Source organism: Lissotriton helveticus, chromosome 3_2 (genome assembly GCF_964261635.1).
Source record: "Lissotriton helveticus chromosome 3_2, aLisHel1.1, whole genome shotgun sequence".
Taxonomy (NCBI): Eukaryota; Metazoa; Chordata; class Amphibia; order Caudata; family Salamandridae; genus Lissotriton; species Lissotriton helveticus.
In genome coordinates, this window is record NC_136062.1 from 161,276,811 (window position 1) to 161,296,672 (window position 19,862).

The following is a 19,862-nucleotide window of genomic DNA, read 5'->3' on the forward strand; positions in this document are numbered from 1 at the left end:
TTAAGACAGCTACTATTAAAACCCCCTCTATGAGTGAGATCGAAAGTCTGGTTAAATCTCTCCTACAACCCATCAGTCAACAGATTGCCAATATCGAGAAGGCTTTAGGCAAATTCGAGAGAGCACAAAATGAAATATCGTCTAGCATCCTCAATTTGCTAAAAATGCCGAATACAAGTCCTACCTTTGTCCTGGCGAGTACAACTCTTAACGCAAAAAATCCAACAGTTGCAAAAAATTCATGTAATCTATCAAAAAGAACAGGTAAACAGACAAAGACACAGCAACAGGGTCTTGTTTTCAATGACCCATCATTAAATTCACAAACAGCACTCATCCCAGTGACGACTGTAGTTCCGCCCAAAATTAACATGCAAGAAATACATACACATGAGGATGAAGACACTAGTGAATGGGCTACGGAGGTTTTTCCTTCAGAGGCAACTTCGACCACTGTTGATATACCAAGACATCCCACTATACCAACAGTGAACATCCCTACTAAAGCAACTAGGGAGCCACAGCCCAGACCCATCTCGACACGAATACCCACCCATATCAATCTACCACCTGAGTCCAATCCCTATACAATAGTCATGATCGGGGTACCCAAAATGGCGGATAATAGGAGGGAATCCTATGTAGAATTAAAAAACAAGGTGATGCAATGGCTAACCACCCACAGGCCACTTCCCCCCAACATAATAGGAACTATTACCCAAGTGAAGCGAGTAGACTGGGTGGGCACATGATTCAAATCTACAGAGGGTGACTGTATCGTGGTCACTTTTAAAAGTAGAGGAGCAGCGAAAATTATTGTAAATTGGAAGAACTCTGCAACAAATAGCCTGATTCGAACGATGGGCCTAAGCTACTTCTACCCCCACTATTCAGACGGCCAAAGAAATAATAATATACACCACTATGGCCAAGAAGGGCTTCCTGTCCCGCAACTTTACCCTCAATTTCGGACCACCCCCTTTGAGTCAATCCAAAGGACGTCTACAGACCCTGATATATACACTAATGTCCACTCATGGGAAGGCAGAACACATAGCCACCTACCCCAAATAATATCTGAGAGACCAGGAACTACTTAATACTCACAGTCACGAGATTACAGACATTTTAATCCGCCTTATAATCACCATCTTGAGTTCCCAACCTCAAATAGATACGACATTCTATATGCTTATGATAATCTGGATGAGGTGGATTGACTGTCATTCACCCTATTCTCTGATCCCTCATTTGCCCACTCAGATACCCTAGTTTACCCTAACATAATATGCAAGGACAACCCCGTAATAACTTCCGACCTCTCAGGTGTTAGTGTAGCCAACACTGTAACAACGGCGACAACACTCTCCCCAGAGAGTCCCCCCATAGATCACGCTTCTATTCTTTCCACACCAGAAGCAAGTAGTTCTCTTACTCCTACAGTCCTCCATTCCTCATCCACAACTAGAAGCCAACCGATTGACACAGCAAGTTATGTCAACTTAAAACCGCAGCTCACAATTAATATGACCACGGAGCCTGTGATAGATCTCAATGAGATCCATTCCATCAAAATCCTGTCATGGAACATCGCAGGACTAGCAGCTAAAGTAACCGACCCGATGTGGGTAACTCTGGTCAGAAATTATACCATACTGTGTTTCCAGGAGACCTGGCTTGTAGATAACAACATCTTTATCGAGGGATACCAAAGCTTCTTTGTCCATGCATCTCCTTCATCTAGTGGAAGGGCAAAGGGAGGCCTAGCAATATTCATCAGTCTGTCTCTTCTATCCCAGATAAAAAACATACAGCAGGACAGCAGGCATATTCAGATACTGGAGCTCAGGAAGGGCAAAAAAACTTTAGCTCTGGTTAACTTTTACAACTCTGTTACATCACCAGGAGAATGTAATATCGTCATACTCCAAAACTATCTCTACGACAACTCAGCAAAGTTGCCTCGGGACAAAATAATCATCGGTGATTTTAACACGCATATTTGTGGCGACCCATCAACGACATCTTTGGGCTCCTTGGGCTGTGGAAATAGATCAGGTCCTCACTTTGAACACTGCCCCCGAGGAACAAATATGAACACTTTAACAGATGTCTTAAACCTGTGCATTGCCCTGTCTCTGAAAGATGATTCTTATATCTTTAAAACACCAACTTACAAAGGCTCAGAGTCAGGTTCTTATATAGACCACATGCTCCTCTCCGCTGAGGTGACAAACCTGGTCTTAAACTTTAACATACTTGAAAGCAGTTATAGTGACCACAACCCACTTTCACTTGACCTACAATGCGGCCCTTTTGTACTCCGGAAAAACCATAAAGACCCTGGAGCTTTAAAATTAGTTAACAAAAACCGCCGCTTGAAATGGTCCACGATAAACAGCGATACTTTGCAAGAGTCTGTTATAAAGAGTTGTGAACATGAACTCAATCTTTGTGCCTCCAATATCACACCTCCCGAATCCATCTTATCTGCCTTTGCTCTGATTACAAAAAGAATTGATCTACTGCTCTCTGGGTCAACAAAAGGATCAAGTGCACTACAACCACGATGGTTTGATCACACTTGCTCATTATCTAGCCGAAAATTGAAAACTGCCCTCAAAAACAAACCAAGAAATCTTGCACTTATTAAAGCATTACGTTCAGAGTACAAAATAGCCCTGGCATGGAAAAAGTCCATAAAAAGGAACATCTGGGAGTCTTTACTTGATCCTTCAATCCTAGGAAACAGCGCAAAGTTCTGGAGCATAATTAACAAGCCATTGTTTGACGATCCTAATGCTACCAACCTCGGAACTGTTATACCTGAGAACGAATGGATCTCCCATTTCAGCTCAATTTTTAAGAGCGACATCCCACAAACAACACAAGTTCTTAAATTCTCCGAAGGGGCACCATTGCACTTTACAGTCAAGGAAGTTGAAAAAGGGATCCGTGGTCTAACCAGTAACAAGGCCCCGGGTCCAGATGGCCTTCCCCCGGACTTATTCAAATCAAATATACCCTTTTGGGCTCCAATTCTTACAGTGGTTGTTAACGCTGGGGCCGCAATAGGGGTTCCAAAGACCTGGGGAGCCTCCACCATCGTTCCTGTATACAAAAAGGGCGACCGAACTAACGCAGCGTGCTACAGACCAATCTCCCTGATAAACTCAGTCGCCAAAGTAGTGGGAGGGATCCTCTTAAACAGGTTGTCCACATGGGCCAAAAATAACAACATAATGGCACCCGCTCAATATGGCTTCAGACCCGGGCATTCAACAACAACCCAATGCCTGAATTTATATTTAATCAGTGGCAAGTACACCCTGGCCCACAATGGAACACTATACATGGCCTTCATGGACCTTTCATCGGCCTTTGACTGCGTTGACAGAAGCAAACTTTAGGACGTCTTAATGAATATGGGAGTTGAAACTAAATTGATTAATTTTCTGGCTGACCTCCACAATGATACACGTGCAAATGTTCGTTACACCAAAGACCTGAAGGTAACTAGTGACTTTAAAATTAATCGGGGGGTCAGGCAGGGCTGTATTTTAGCGCCTTTTCTTTTTAAAACGGTCTTGAGGAGCATCTTTTAACAACTGACACGGACTACCCCTATATACGAAGAAAGGGCGTTCCTGTCCTGCTTTATGCAGATGACGCCGTTCTTATCTCTAGAACTGCACTCGGCCTTCAAAAATTATTAGATTCCTTTCTTCAATTTATGAACTTGCGGGGCCTGAGTATCAACAACTCAAAATCATTTGTTATGAAGATAGGTTCTGGAACTAAAAAGTCCTACCCATTCTCCATCAATGGGGAAAAAATACCAACAACAAAAACCTTCTCATACCTTGAAGTTCTGTTTGACTCTAAACTTGCATGGGGATCCGCATTAAAGAAAAAGAAAGATGAACTAATAAGGACCAATGCTGGAATAACGGACTTTACGCGAAAAATGGGCAACACACCAGTGGCATCACTCACCATGCGTGCGCCGATGCCTCCGCAATGCCGCGGCTCAGGCTGCAACCCCTGAGGCGCCTTCACCTTTGCTCCGCTTTCCCATTCACTGCAGGAGCACGCTGGTTGTGTGCGCAGCCGGAGGGCTCCACACTCCGAAGTACATCACTGCAGATTGCGGCAGATAAGGGGCACCGTGGCGAGTCGTGTGCAGCGCATTAAGCAGCACTTAGCTCCAGCAACATGAGCAAAGTTGGTAACAGACTTTAAAAGGCTGACACAGGCGAGAAGTAGAAGTGCGCAAACAGAAACTGCAGCCAAAGGAGTATTTGCTGCATTAGAACTGGATGGAAAACGAAGACACCGTGGAGCAGGAGAAAGTGAAAGCGCGCCATGCGCGGGTTGTAGCACGCCGTGAGTGTGCACACCGGCGTGGCCTGTGGCTCGTGCCCAGTGGCGGCGCGTACAACTCAGAGAAGCAGGCGCAGGCGCTGCTGCAGTTCAGCAGGGGAGAGCGGTTGTCACAGTCCAAGATGACCAGCGGGCCTTTTCAGAAGTACATGCCGGCCCAGCCGAGGGCCCAGAGGAGCCACAGCACACGCATCTTGGCCATCATTCTACCGGTAACAGCGCTGCAGGGCCGGTAGGAGACAAGCCGGAGAGAGGGAGGGAAAGCACGCCGTGCTTGCTGTTGAGGGAGACGAGTACCCGTGTAGGTGCGGGGCGGGGCGGGGGTGTGTGTTTTTTTGTTTTTTTTGGTGCTTGTGTGTTTTGGCGCAGTTACTGCGTGCAGCTGGCTTGGTGGACTGAAGGGGGACAGGAGATGTGCACACCGCGTGGCTGAATGTGCCTGTTCAAGCGCGCGTTCACATTTACAGGCTGGCCTGCAGCCTGCGTGTGCCCATCTCCTGTCTCCCTTGAGAGCCAAGTCAACGACAATAGGTCTCGCTGGCGACAGCGCTTTGCGCTGCTTCACCAGGTGCGAGACCTAAACACCCTCTCTTGTCTAGTGAAGCCTACAAATCCTTCATATTATTGACTGAGAATAAACAGCAGCTCGAGTCACTTGTTAGACTGTAGTCACAGTGAAAATGGATGACAAGAACTGAGTTGCTCTAGTTTTGTGAAAACGTACATTCTAAGCACTGAATCTGAAACAATCTGCTCTCACAAACTCAATCTATTCTGAATTGAGTTTGCACATTTCAACTGAAAGGTTATGAAAGCCAATGTTCTGGGCATCACACTATGAAATTCATAATGATCCTTTAAAGCTACAATCTCATCACCCTCCAACCCCCTGCCGTCCCACACGCTTCCACAATGTGTCACACAATGTCAGCTCCTTTCATCCGGTCCCCCGGTGAGGAACTGATTTCACAAGGTAGCACAAAATGTGAGTTGAGAACCCCACAGAGAGCGGGTTTCCAACCCATTGTGTGGAGGCTGAGCACTAATGATGCCCATTGGGGGTCTGCAACCTTCTCAGGACATCAGCAGCAACCTCGGAAGCTTCTGCGTTTTTTGGTGGAGTGTGGGGTTTTAGAGTGCCTCTTAGGCGGTGGTCTGCACACAGTCCCACTCCTCTGAAGAATTCATGGCTGGAGAGCTAAAAGGTTCAAGGCACTGCTCCCTCCAAGTTTCCTCCTCTCACACAATGAGCGTTTTTTGGAAGTTGACATGTCTGCTCCTTCACCAATTTAGCTGGTGAAGCAGCCTAGCTTTAGTGTTCCTTAATTTGACTTATTATATGTTAATCAATGTGCTAACATGTTAATCCGTGAGTTAATATGTGGCAGTATATCGATGTAACCAAGCCGCATTTATACAGCCGAAGCATCATCAATGGATTGCATATGATGTATTGCATTCATTTAACTGTAGCGTTAACCTGACCGCGAGTAGGTCCGAGTAACTCAAAGTAATGCTTTAAGACATGTACTACTGTTGATGTCTATGTGGTTAAACGTTTCTCTGTTCCCTTGCACGTTTCTTATAATTTTAGTTAGTTAGAAGAATAGTAATTGTTTTAGCTTTGGAAATGTTAAATTACAAAAGCAAATTGAAGCTTTGTCTGGTTATCAGAACTTAGAGAGTCTACTTGCTCCCAGAAGTTGGTGTATACTGATTGGCCCATCTGGAAAGAAGATGATGGGAAGAAGCTTTCGAGAATTCTCTTTGATATAATTGTGTGTCTCTTAGAATAGTTTATCAGAGCCTGTCCTGACTTGCCGAGGGAAGATCTTTGCCTAACTCTGCTGCTTCCCCTATTTCTGGTTCTTGAGCTTTTCTCTTGAACACCTTTGTCTACTTCACCTAAACCCTGACTTGGTTCATCTGATGTCGCCAGCTCCCACTTAGAATTTTCCCTGGGCACTCTTGATGCTTAATTTAGTTTAGGGAAGTTCCTTTATAAAACCAAGATATTCTCTGTTCTAAATTTTTTTGTCGATTATGATTTGCATTACTATTTATATAATACATAACTTCAGATTGAATAATTGAATTGATATATGTTTGTATTATAAATTAAGTTATTGATTAAAGCTTGTAACTGACTAATCTGCTAACAATCCTTTGAGGATTGGAATCCATCCTCTCTGTCATTATTGTGGAGCCAAATAGGTTTCATTGAATTTAATTTTGTTGCTGATGTTAGCTCCTTTCAGACACTTCCAATCGATAACAAAATGTCCACATGACCAGTGGTGCAATTTAATTGACAACTACATCAAAGTCACTGGTCATCCTTGTAGCGGAACCCCCACTGCCAAGAAATACCAAACCTGAAGCAGCATCTAATGTCTGTAAGGGTGCAGTGAAAACCTGCATTGGAATGGCGAGGTGCTTCAAACATTCCTCATGAGACTTCTGTGGTTATTTGAGCACCACATTGGACACAAGGTCAGACATTTTAGAGACGTAGGGGCAAGTGTTCACAAAATTTAGTGCACCAAAGTTCCTAAACTGCTTTGCCACTTTGATAAGAGAGCTGCATAGATACATATTTAATAAATATGGTCTACTTGCCCTACACAAGTGCTCCTTAAGGATACCAAGGGCCACATACATTTGTTTGCAACATAGCACAATGGTGTGTATGTACTGTCTAGAATTGATTTTGTTCTGAAATTGTACTCTAAATGTAGAAAATCCTGTGCATAGACATTTTTTAAAACATTTGGCATATTGTATGTTTCCTGCACAATGTTTCCCACACATAATGTGTGAAATGCAAGGAGAAATAAAATAATTTCTCCTACTTTACCGCTACCTCAAGAGAGTGTTTGCCCTGAAACCCTCATGTACCATTCATTAGCAGACCCATTGACACAAAGTAATGCAAAGCAGAGCAAAGTGCTATTTGTGCCACATAAAGGACATTTGATCACTAGAAAAAAATTGAACGGGAAAATAAATACCATATAAAGACTTTGCGCCAATCTGCATGCCTTTGGGGAGGCACCAACTCTTGGTAAATCTACCCTGCAATGTTCTACTAACCAGGGCTGGTGGTACTTCTCTGCTGCCTGGAAGGTCCCTCTATCTTGGAAAGTTACTCATGTTTTTTATCCATTTGTCTGAGGAAGATGCAATGGTCATTATTAAAAATAAATGGGGCTGTGCTATCCCAACAATGTCTGTCCAGGAAGACTGATCAAAGCAAATATAGTGGCTATATTTAAGGACTTCAAAACAAGTGAAGTCTGGGAAAGTCCACTTTGAATGTGAGAAAGAGCCAGTTACGCCTCCATTAAATAAACTAGAATATAAGTACTACCATAACTGCAACATTGTTTTTACCTCTGTGAGCACTTTTACCCCCTCAGGTAGGATTCTGAGCTGAATCCTGGACACCGTCTATAATGCTATCGTGCCTGCAGGTTGCTGCCTCTATGTTTCTTTCTATCCTAATAACTCCTTGCGTACTTGAAAGAGTATGTTGATGCCAGCGTGTATGACGGCCTTTCTGTCTGATTATTCGTAAAAAGCTTTGTTGCCCTCCTCAGCCTATACAGCACTGAAGCAAGCACTGCCATGTGGAGAAGACCTCGTGGCGAGGACTGCTCATTGCTGAGGTGACTTAGATAAATTATGTAGTGACTGCATGTGGTAGAAACAGTGTAAAAGGCTCTGTGAGGTGCAGCAGTGATGCAGCAGTATAGATATTTGCGGAGGAGTAGCAGATGGGCTCTGTATGTGCTGTTCATGAGGTGTAAAGTATTAGGAGAAGCTAAGTCATTTAGGAAGTATATGATACACAGGAAATGAAATGAGCTTTTGAGGATGGTCTGCAGGCAGGGGGAAGATGAGGATACGAATATACCAAATAAAGTAGCCGAATACTATGGTGAAGGGAGGCTGAGGGGCCAGTTAAGACTGGAATAGTCCAGGCTCTTTGAAAGATATGATTTGAGATATGTAGCAATCGGTGTGGTGCGAAATGAGATGCCAACGGTGCCGACAGGTTCTCTAAACGTTTTGTAGAAAAGCAGTTGGATATAGCTAGAGTAGACAGATGGCATAGTACTTCTTTTCAGTATTGATTTATGTTTTGGACATCTAAGGTCTATGTACCAAGCATGTTTGTCTGGTGGCTCATTTGAAATATTCAGCGGGTAGTTCTTTACAAGGGGAAGGGTGAAATATTTTGGGTCTTGGTGATGTACACAATTGCAAATCGAGATTTAAGTGGTATTGAGGAGTTTAGGTCAGATGATGTCCAATAATTAGAAGAGTGTGATTGTATGTGCTGTTGAAGGAAGGGCCAGCAATGATAATGCCAAAATCATCAAAGGGTGTTTTAGACTCGATCAATAGTGGATGAGCTGGTGGTGCCTTCGAAAGCAAAAAAGGACATCACCGTCCCACAGATATCTGTAAGGCTGGTGAGCATCTAAGATGTTCTGTTTCGAGATGATGGAAAGTAAGGTATTTCCATCTGTGTGCAAAGATCTAGAGACAAATTGGTGTAGTTCCAAAGATGGCAGCAAAAGGAGGATAAATCAAGCATTACTGTGGTATGCAAAGTCTGAGAAGTAACCTCAGCTTCACTTGCAGAGTTTGCAGAGTTTTCCATACACCACGTTACGCAGAGCTCATGGAGTTCCGAAAAACTATTTTTTATCCTCGCTAGCTCTCGTCAACATCAATTATGGCGAGCGCAAGAAAAATTCACATCTCGGTTGTACTTTACCTCATTCATGCTCGTCAACGTCAAATTCGCAATTGTGTGCAATGAAAATCAGCCTCCCAGCAAGATTTCTTAATGCAGGCGGTCAGATTTTTCAGTGCGAGTGGCCATATATGGAGTGGCTGCATATACTTGTGACTGCTAGTGTTGAGAAACCGTCTGTTCACATTGAGAAAGCTGCTGCTCAAGTAGAAAATCTACTCGAGTGGCAGAAAGGAAGCAGCGCCTGCATGCGCCCGCTTGCGCTGTGCAAGCTGCCGTCTGGGATAATTTCACAGCACGGACAAACACCCGGCGGTGAATATTACAGTGAACTGCATTTTTCTAAAGCACTCCACAGCTTGCAGAGGTCCGCATAGCCTGGCAGAGTTTTGTTTGCCCTTCGCGGTGTTCCGTGTAGCCATTCAACAAATGGTTTGACTTAATGCAAAGTCAAACCATTTGTTGAAGTTGCCGAAGATGAAGCACTAGTAGCATCTAGAAATCTACTGGTGATAGCGCGCTATAAAAATAAACAGTAATAAAACATAACTTAACACTATTGTGAAATTATGTTGCATATAGAGTATAGGGCAGAAAGGGCGTAGGAATATTAGCAGGAATGAGACTAAGAATTGATATGAGAAATGGCACCTGAGGAGAAAGGAGTTGCATTTAGGAGTTGCGGTGATGGGAAAAATCAACCTTGAGAGTGGAAACTTCTGGACAGGGGCTAGGCACCTGGCTCTTTTGTAAGTCAATTACAGAGGACAGTCTTCAAGTTGTGTGGTATTGGATCATGAACAATGACGCCTGTACCATCCTCAAGCCAGGTCTCAATAATGAGTAGCTGAGATCTGTGACGATTGAGAATGTTGTGTTTAAGACAACATTTGAAAACAGATATTTAGAAATTGAAGACAGAGGTAAGGAAGACAGAGTCCATGTCCAAGTACAAACATTTAATATTCTTACTGCTGCTGTCACTCAGTAACGGCGCCCCCACAAATAGAGGTAAACTCAAACACCCATTTAACTGTTACCCTTATGGATCAATCGGACTAACTAAGAAAATCAGAAAGTTCAGACAGTGGGAAACTTGGATTTAATTTATGGTATTTGTAAAGCTTCAGTTGTTTTCTAATATGCTAAGCTTTCTAGCACTGACTGGATGTAAGGAATTCATGGAGAAATACAGAGGGATGCGGGTAGAGGGACCTGAGAGTGGAGCGCATGCAGGAACAAAGTGGGCTGGGCCATGTTGATGAAGTGGGTAAGATGGCTAGCATGTGGGGATGGGAGAGCAGTGTAAAACAGAGCCGTAGAAGGAAAAGGAAGTGGTGAAAGAGCAAGTGGCCTGAACTGGAGGAAAGAGCTTGGCTGGAACACATTGCGGAGACATAGTATGAAAGAGAGGAACAGCCAGTTGAGCAGGAAAGTCCATGAGGTAACAAAAAGTAGCAAAGCGGACATAGCGGCACACAGGGGCAATGTGGGAGAAAGAGCGACAGGAAGGAGAACCTGCCATCTGCTGACGTACAATGACTGCATATTGTATATTTCAGTCGACTTTTCTATGAGCCTCGCCATCAGCTAAGGCTGAGTTTTTGGCAATTAGTGAGATTAGCAGCCAAAGACACCTAGCTAAAATGCTGCCTGGCTTGGTAATGAGTGTTCTACCAATTATATGTGTATTACTACCATTGGTATTTATCTATCCTGCTATGGAGGAGTGTGTCACACAACAGCTGGGTATGGAGTGACCTGGGTGGAGTATCTGGGAATGCCAAAAACAGCTAAGGAGTGCTCAAGCTGAACACGGATCCTCAAATGCTAGGATTTGGGGTGCTTGAGTTTTATACCCGGAAGCTTGTTTCCTTCCCAGTGTAAGAATTGGCTTTTGTAGTCTGGTCTGCCCTGTTCCCATGATGCACTGGGCCAGGGACAGACTAATTTGCATACAGCCAGGTTCTGAAACTGGGATGGTGCAATGAGCTAAAAAACGGTGTTGGATCTAGCCCTGATCTCTTGACTGGGTGAGAGTACTCTGCTTAATTCAGAGACTCTGTCCATCACCACCCCTTGTTGTAAATAATTTTGTCCACCCTAAGCGTGGAAGGGTATACTCAGATGTGAGTCCCTTGCTCATTGCACCATCAGGATTCAAGCAAGCCGGGCCGAAGACGGCTGTAATGCCAGAAACCGGTCCCCGGAAGCTTGTTTCCTTCCCAGTGTAAGAATTGGCTTTTGTAGTCTGGTCTGCCCTGTTCCCATGATGCACTGGGCCAGAGACAGACTAATTTGCATACAGCCAGGTTCTGAAACTGGGATGGTGCAATGAGCTAAAAAACGGTGTTGGATCTAGCCCTGATCTCTTGACTGGGTGAGAGTACTCTGCTTAATTCAGAGACTCTGTCCATCACCACCCCTTGTTGTAAATAATTTTGTCCACCCTAAGCGTGGAAGGGTATACTCAGATGTGAGTCCCTTGCTCATTGCACCATCAGGATTCAAGCAAGCCGGGCCGAAGACGGCTGTAATGCCAGAAACCGGTCCCCGGAAGCTTGTTTCCTTCCCAGTGTAAGAATTGGCTTTTGTTGTCTGGTCTGCCCTGTTCCCATGATGCTCTGGGCCAGGGACAGACTAATTTGCATACAGCCAGGTTCTGAAACTGGGATGGTGCAATGAGCTAAAAAACGGTGTTGGATCTAGCCCTGATCTCTTGACTGGGTGAGAGTACTCTGCTTAATTCAGAGACTCTGTCCATCACCACCCCTTGTTGTAACTGAGTTTTATACCCAGCTCCGCTTCCCTCCTGAAAGCTCTCTCATCAACTCTACCTCTAGGTTCACTGGAAAATATCATGATATTTTCCACAACGATTTTCTCTCATAGAAGGTCCCGGGGGTGGGCACAGTATGATAGTTCTAGCCAATCAAAAGCATTTCTAATACCATAAGGAGTGTGTATTTCGAATGCTATAAGAAGCGAATAAATCAAACAGAACAGATGCTCTTGGTCTGTTCAGTATTAAATCTTCGAAAGAGGCAGCTGTCCTGCAGTTTGCTTGAAATAGACCAGAAGTCAATTAGCTAATTCAGCCCCATGTAATAATTGTTTCCATCATTTAGCAGTGGCTTGCAGACCGCGAGGATTCTCGAGGGGTAATGCTCATCCCAGCTGCACACAGCGGGTCACGCTGAGGGTAATGGGGGATGTAGTCGAGCCCCACACGAGTTTCACACACTCCTCCCAGCTGCACACGGCGGGTCACGCTGAGGGTGATGCTCTCGAGCCGCACACGAGTTGCACACACCCCAGCTGCACACGGCGGGTCACGCAGAGGGCGATAGGGGATGTTGTCGAGCCGCATACGAGCCGGGTGTGCACACATTGACATTAAACAGGGCTTCTCCAAATGTGGGTCCCAAGGCAGTCACTGAGGATTCACTACGGGGTCATTTAAAACGTTTAGCAGAATCAGATGACCATGTGCTTAATATGAGAATGTAATATTTTTGGCTCAAATTGTAATTGGACGTAAATTATGCAATGGTAGTAGCTCTAGAGTATTTAGTAAGAAGAAAATGTCGCGGTCAAGTATGGAAATGTTTGTGAATCCCATTCCAGAACCCCGGAGCACCTCTGTTGTAGCTGGTCGGATTTTTGTAAAGTTAGCCTTGTGAATGGCGCCCTGGACGGCAGGATCTGTGCAATAAACGCACAGCCCTGGGCAATGAAACATATGCATGGTCTCTTTTTCCAGTGCGCCTTCCTTTCAGATCAGAAATATCAATACGACTCATACAAGCTTTCTTCATGTTAAAACAGATGCCTTCACGTATCTTGAAAGGAGGCAAAATTCATGTGACTATCTCCAGAAAAACTAACACCGTCCTATGCCTGGTTAGTGTTAGGTCAAGCAAATGTATCTCATAGATCATGGTACCTGCACTATTCCTAGAAATAGTAGATTCCTCCAACGTCCTCATCCTGGTGTAGTTTTATCCACATTACAATTTTTCTTCGAGAATGCTAGTTGACAATGAAATGGATGTGTTCATTTTCACCCGCTAACTTTAAAATCCTTTTGCCTCACCACTTTGAAACCCGATAGAATTTGCTTTGAGAAAAAAAACATTATCAACATTCTAGGAGCATATGTTCAAGGACTTAGGCCCACATGCATCATTGTTGCCGTTTGCGAATCCTTAGTTGCGAAAATTAAGGAATCACAATTAAGAATTCGCAAACGGCAATGCATGAAAAATGCACATTTTTTTTGCGATTTCTAATTTTTCCTTAATTGCGATTCACAATTTGCGAATCGCAATTAAGGAAAACCCTTCCCATTGATTCCTATCAAGAGGCCCATAGGAATCAATGGGAAGGCATTTAGAATTTGCGATTTTCAATTTGCGAATCGCAAATTGAAAATGCAATTTCAAGGGTGCAGGGGGGGTCCAAAGAACCCCTCCCTGCACCCCTGAAATTAAACTTAAGTGCAATTTACTCACACACATGTCCCAAGGACATGTGCGTGTGTAAAATGCAACTTTCAAAAATGCATTTTTGTGCATGTTTGAAGGTTTTCGGTAAATTAGCATGAAGTTCATCTTCATGCTAATTTACCACTTCCAAATCGCAAATTCACAATTTAGAAATGATCATGCATTGCATTTAAGAAATCTGAAAGTGAGATTTCTTAACTGCAATGGCCATTTTAGAAATCGCAACATGATTGCAATTCCTAAAATTGCGAAATACATGATGCCTTCCAATTTTGATAATTGCATTCGCAAACGGCCGAAAATTGCGATTCGCACCGTTTGCGAATGCAATTATCGTTGATGCATTTGGGTCTAAATGCTGCTGTAGCGTAAATTTTTTGACTGGAGTTAGCTGCACCTTGTCGGCGAAAACGTGAATTTAAAAAAATCACCACTTCTGTTAGCGAGAGTTAATAAAAATGAGATGAAAGGTGGGCCTTCCTGGGGAAAAACTGCTGCATACCTCACTTTGCCATAATTACAAGGAATTTCTTGTATGGTGCAAAACCCCAAAAACTGCCTCTCAGTTCAGTTAGAGGCAGTTTTTTAAGATAAAAAAATAGCTGGTCTGAAAATTGGTGCAAACACTTGGGGCTCATTTCAGAGGTTTTGGTGCTGGACAGCGCAGCAACGTTTATTGCTGCGCTGCCCTGCACAAAAAAAAGCTCAGGTATGCGCCCCACAATAAGATAGGGCGAAGTCCTGGTCCTCATTCATGAAAAATGTTGCATTGCTGCAACAAAATAGCGTTGGCACACTTTTCACTGTGCTCTCCTTGCGACACCATAGATGCGCTGTATTTTCCGTATGGCGCTAGATGTTGCAAGGAGTTACAGATATGTCAGTATTCCTGACATATCTCTTGGTGTTGAAGTTGCGCATTGCTGCAATTTTGGTGCAAGCATGACGTAACACTAGCAATGCATGGGGCAGGCCTATCCCTATTGCATGAGGCAGACGTAAGGTTTTGACGTAGTGGTGTCCTAGAATTGTCGCAGTAAAATCTCATGGATTTCACTGCGCCACTCCTACGAGGCTTTGTTGCATCAGAACGCCCACCCTGCATACATCCTACCTTACGCATGTATTATGTGGCATAGGGGTTCACAAGGTCACACATATACCTAGTTGCGTCACTTTGTAGAGTCTCGTATGGTGTCAAGGGTGTCTGCTGTCATCTTCCCCAGCGGCCAGTGACCCCAAGATGCTCAGTCCACTGACACCGAGGAGCTGCCAGGGTTTATGCACAGTTGGAGCTCCATCGGTCGAGTGTGAACGCTGCAGTGTTGGCATCTGTAAGTGTTGGCGGAGTGGTGGTGCTGAGGGAGTTGCCAAAAAGTTGATGGCCTTGATCCAGCTGCGGCTGGGGGGCGATGATGGTAGTGGTGTATGGTGGGCGTGGTAAAGGCATGTTGTATACAATGATGGTTGGTCCAGGAGAGTTTGGTAGTGTGGCTGTTGTTGAAGTTCCCGCTGGCGGAGAAGATGGGGTCGAGCGTGTGTCCGGCTATGTGGGTTAGTGCGGTGATTAGCTGCTTGAGTCCGATGTTGGCGAGGTTCGCCAGGAGGTTGGTGGTGTTCTGGTCACTGGGGTTTTCAAGGTGGAAGTTGAGGTCTCCGAATAAGATGTAATCAGTGGCTGAGAGAACCTGGGGTGCGATGAGGTCTACAATGGCATCAGTGAATGGGGGTTCATGGGACGGGGGGCCTGTAGACGAGGGTGCAGCGGAGGGTGCAGTTGGGGTTGGTCCGGATCTGGAAGTGGAGGCGTTCCATGTAAGCCGTTGGGTCATTAGAGTACGCAGTCAGTTGGAGTATTCTCTTTTAGACAATGGGAATGCCTCCTCTTGGGCGCTCAGGGTGGTCCATGTGGGTCAATTGCAGTCATTGTGAATGGTGATGGCAATGTCCGGTCAAGAGCAGAGGTTGGTCCAGGTTTCCATGAACAAGGGGATGTGTGAAGAGGTGGCATTGAGGAGGTCCCAGATTTCTGTTGCATGTTTGTGGAGGGACCGCAAGTTAAGGAGGATGCAGTTGAGCAGGTTGGCTGCGCTGTTGGTCAGCTGGGCGGCAGGAGGCTCTGGTATGCTGATGTGGCAGAAGATGCTTTAGCAGTTTCATTAGGCGCAGGGTGCAAGGGAATACCAAAGTGATGCTAGATGGCAGGCAGTGACTGTAGAAGAGACTGATGCATTCTGAGAGTTATAGTTTTGGATCACACAAAGGGTCCTGATTACAGTGGTTTGTAAGAGTAAAGAACAAGGCTGTAATATGGTCTTTCTTTTCATATCATGTCATCTTGTAACACTAGGAATAAGGCCAGATCAGGGGTAGCAAAATATGTAGAAGACCTACTTGTGGTGGGGACGTGGTGGGGCGTATGCTGAGATGCCAGCTCTGAAAGTGTCTACTTTGGGACCATAGCAGGATCTGGTATAAAACTGTAACATCTATGCCCTTATTATCCTCTGCATAGTGTGAAAGTGACTAGTAACCACATATTTCTATTCTCAAACTCCCGAAAGGATTGCTATATCCTTAGGAGGAAAACGTAAATGCTAGCAGCTTAACAAACAAAATGTCCTTTTGTAATCAGGACTGCCGTGCTAAACTGAGGTGCTGTGATCATGTTGGTGATCTTGTTCCATTTAAAGGGAACCCAAACCCTCATTAGCTGCAAATCTTATAGTCAAACTGTTAGATTTGTTGGTCACTAGTTGGCAATGGTATACACCTTTGTCCACATAGGGACCCTAGGTACTAGTCAGGGTAAGGGGCTACACTTCTAAAATAAACCTTGCTCACCCCCTTGGTAGCTTGGCATGAACAGACAGGCTTATCTCAGAGGCAGTGTGTAAAGAATTTGTGAACACATACAGTAATAACATTACAAATTGACACTACAACTGTATAGAAAAATACGTAATCTGTACTAAACTTAACACAAGACCAAACAACAAAAATCCACAATACTGTAATAAAAATAAGACTTTAAAATGGTAGAAATAGCTTAGATCACTTTAGGTTGTAAATGCGACACTTTACTCTCAAAGTGCATGGGATGCGTAACGGGAAACAAACAAAGGGGTTGCAGGTAAGACGATGCGCCGTTCATTACACTCAGGGGAATGGATATGTCGGTTCCTTACTGCTGCACAGGGGAGTTGAGGCTCACTGCCGTACTGTGTGGGGAGTTGATGGGCCGGTTTCTTTCTGCCATCTGATGCGATGACGCTCCGGTGTATTGCAACAAAATGGCATCTTAGTTACGGTGCGACAATGTAGATGCGATGCGTGCACACCCTACTGCCGTGCAGCGACTCGGTGACTTCTGAGCTGTGACAGGCCCTGTGACACGCTTCTCCGGTGATGCAACGATGACTGCTGCAGCAGCGACACGCTTCTTCTTTGTTGAGTCACCTTCCAGCTCCCAAAGACACACAGTCTTTTAGCAGACCCAGCACAATTACAGGCACTTCAATTCCCAGCAAGGGAATTCAGGGGGAGCTGGTGGTGAAGTCTTGTATCCCTGAGACTTCAGGCAGGAGGCAAGCACAGTTCAAGCCCTTGGAGATTCTTCTTCAAGATGATGAAAGCACTTTCAGTCCTTTTTCTCCTTTCTTTGGCAATGAAGCAACCACTGCAGGCCAACTTCCGAACAGCACACAGCACAGGGGTAGTCTCCTCCTTCAGTTTCCTGGTTCTTCTGCTCAGCAAAGGTTTGTCTTGATTCCCAGCGTGATCTAAAGTTCTTGGGCCTTGGTTCCCATTTTTATACCCACAAATCCTTTGTCTCTGAAGGCAGAGATTGTCTGTACCTAGTCCAAACCAGTTCTGGGTTCATTCTGCCAGTGCACAACTTCTTCCTTTGTCAGTGTGGGCCAGGGTAATCAGACGCACCACAGGAGGTGGAGCCAGCATTGTAGAAGGCAGGCACAGCCCTATTCAGGCCCAAGTGTTACTCCTCCCACCACGCCCAATGCAGATGGGACTATTCAGCCTAAAACTGACTCACCCTGACACCGGGATCCACCTCAGCCTCTGTCACTCACAAACCGGACATGGAATACACAAACCTAGCAGAGGCAGACTGGATGGTTAGGAATGAAAATACCTACTTTCTAATAGTGGTATTTTCAAACACAGAATGTAAAAACCACCTTCACGAAAAGATGTATTTTAACATTCTGAGTTCAGGCATACTAAACTCGGATTTCTACCTAGTTCCCTGGACCCTGGGTTAGTTAGGATTATAAGATGTTATAATCAAACTGCCCATTCTGGCATATGGGAACAGGTAGCCTTGCAAAAGTGAAAAACGAAATTGGCTGTAATTCACTATCAGGACATGCCACACACATCAGGGCATGTCCTACCTTTTACATACAATGCACCCTGCCCAAGGGAGAACATTGGGCCTACCTTAGGGGTTACTAACATGGAGGCAGAGGAAGGTTTTAGGGACTGGCAAGAGGGTGCCCTTGCCAAGTCGACATGGCAACCCCATGCTGCAGATAAAGGAATGAGAGGTACCTCTTAACGTAATCAAGGGAATTGAGGTATAAGTACCTAAATACAGAGTGATCCCCTTGATCAAACTTAAACTCTACGCAAACAATTGAACATACAATAACATTTGCTATGAAACCTGATATATTAAAAATACACTTTATTTGTGGTACCTAATGTTCTGGTACTTCTATTAAAATTACAAACTAATATGCAAAAACATTTGTACAATAATTCAAGTTGCTAACAACTGAATTCCCAAAACAAAATGTTCTTAAAAAACAAATGCATCATAATTATGACCAGCATAATTAAAACAGACTATTTTAATTATGCTCTTCATAATTATGATGCATTAGTTTTTTAAGATTTTTTTTGTGTATTCTGTTTTTAGCAACTTGAATTATTGTACAAATGTTTTTGCATATTAGTTTGTAATTTTAATAGAAGTACCAGAACATTAGGTACCACAAATAAAGTGTATTTTTATTATATCTGGTTTCATAGCAAATGTTATTGTATGTTCAATTGTTTGCGTAGAGTTTAAGTTTGATCAAGGGGATCACTCTGTATTTAGGTACTTATACCTCAATTCCCTTGATTACGTTAAGGGGTACCTCTCATTCCTTTATCTGCAGCATGGGGTTGCCATGTCGACTTGGCAAGGGCACTGTTGGAAATGGGATCCCCGGCTGGCCAGGGCTTTCGCCAAAGTCAGTCAGAGACCACCACCACCAAGTCAGGGCAAGGGAGTTACACGCCAAGATAACCCCTACTCACCCTCTAGGTAACGTGGCGCGAGCAGCAAGGCTAAACCTGGAGGCGATGTAGGCTAAGTATTTGTGCACGCACCCCAGCAACAACAACCAAAGGCCCACCACAAAGGAAACTCCACACAAGGTTATATAAAAAATAGCCTTTGTATTACAACACAACACATTAGATAAAACACACACTTTACAATGTGCCAGAGGCACGGGCAGAATTTACAGGGGATATGTACAAGACAGGGCCACCTGGGCCACTGTCAGGAATCAGAAGTAGCACTTTCAGAAATAGCACTTAGTACATAGAATATAGCACAAAATAGCACACAACCAGTAACTACTGGTAACAGGATCTCACTAGCACCACCTGTACTAGGGAGAAAACAACCACCTATGTATCACAATACCTGTAGGGGTGTAAAAACATAACACATGATGCAATGCATAATCATTCATTCAGAGGTGTAAAGGCACATGACGCATAAACAATACATTCAGAGGTGCATAGAAAGTACAATTGCGCCAAACTCACGTAAGTCACCACCTGTGACTGTCCCTAGGCCCTCTGGCCTTGTTGGGGCTAGGACGCCCTGTGTCCAAAGTCCAGGGGGGCCTAAACGGAGCAGTTGCCCACAAAGTGCTGGGCAACTGGGTAGCAATTGATGGGGCCAACACGCTGGGGGAGCCTCACAGGCTCTGCAGAAATAAATGTCCCCCTGAGCCCCTCTGGGCTCTAGCAAAGGTCTGGTCCCTCTGAGCCTCTCTGGGCTCCTAACTGAAGATGTGCCCCTTGAGCCTTCTCTCAGGGCTCACAACCAGGTGGGGGCAAGGTGGGGCCTTCTGGGGCCACTCCACCACAGACACCAAATGCTGCCCTGAGCCTCGCAGGCT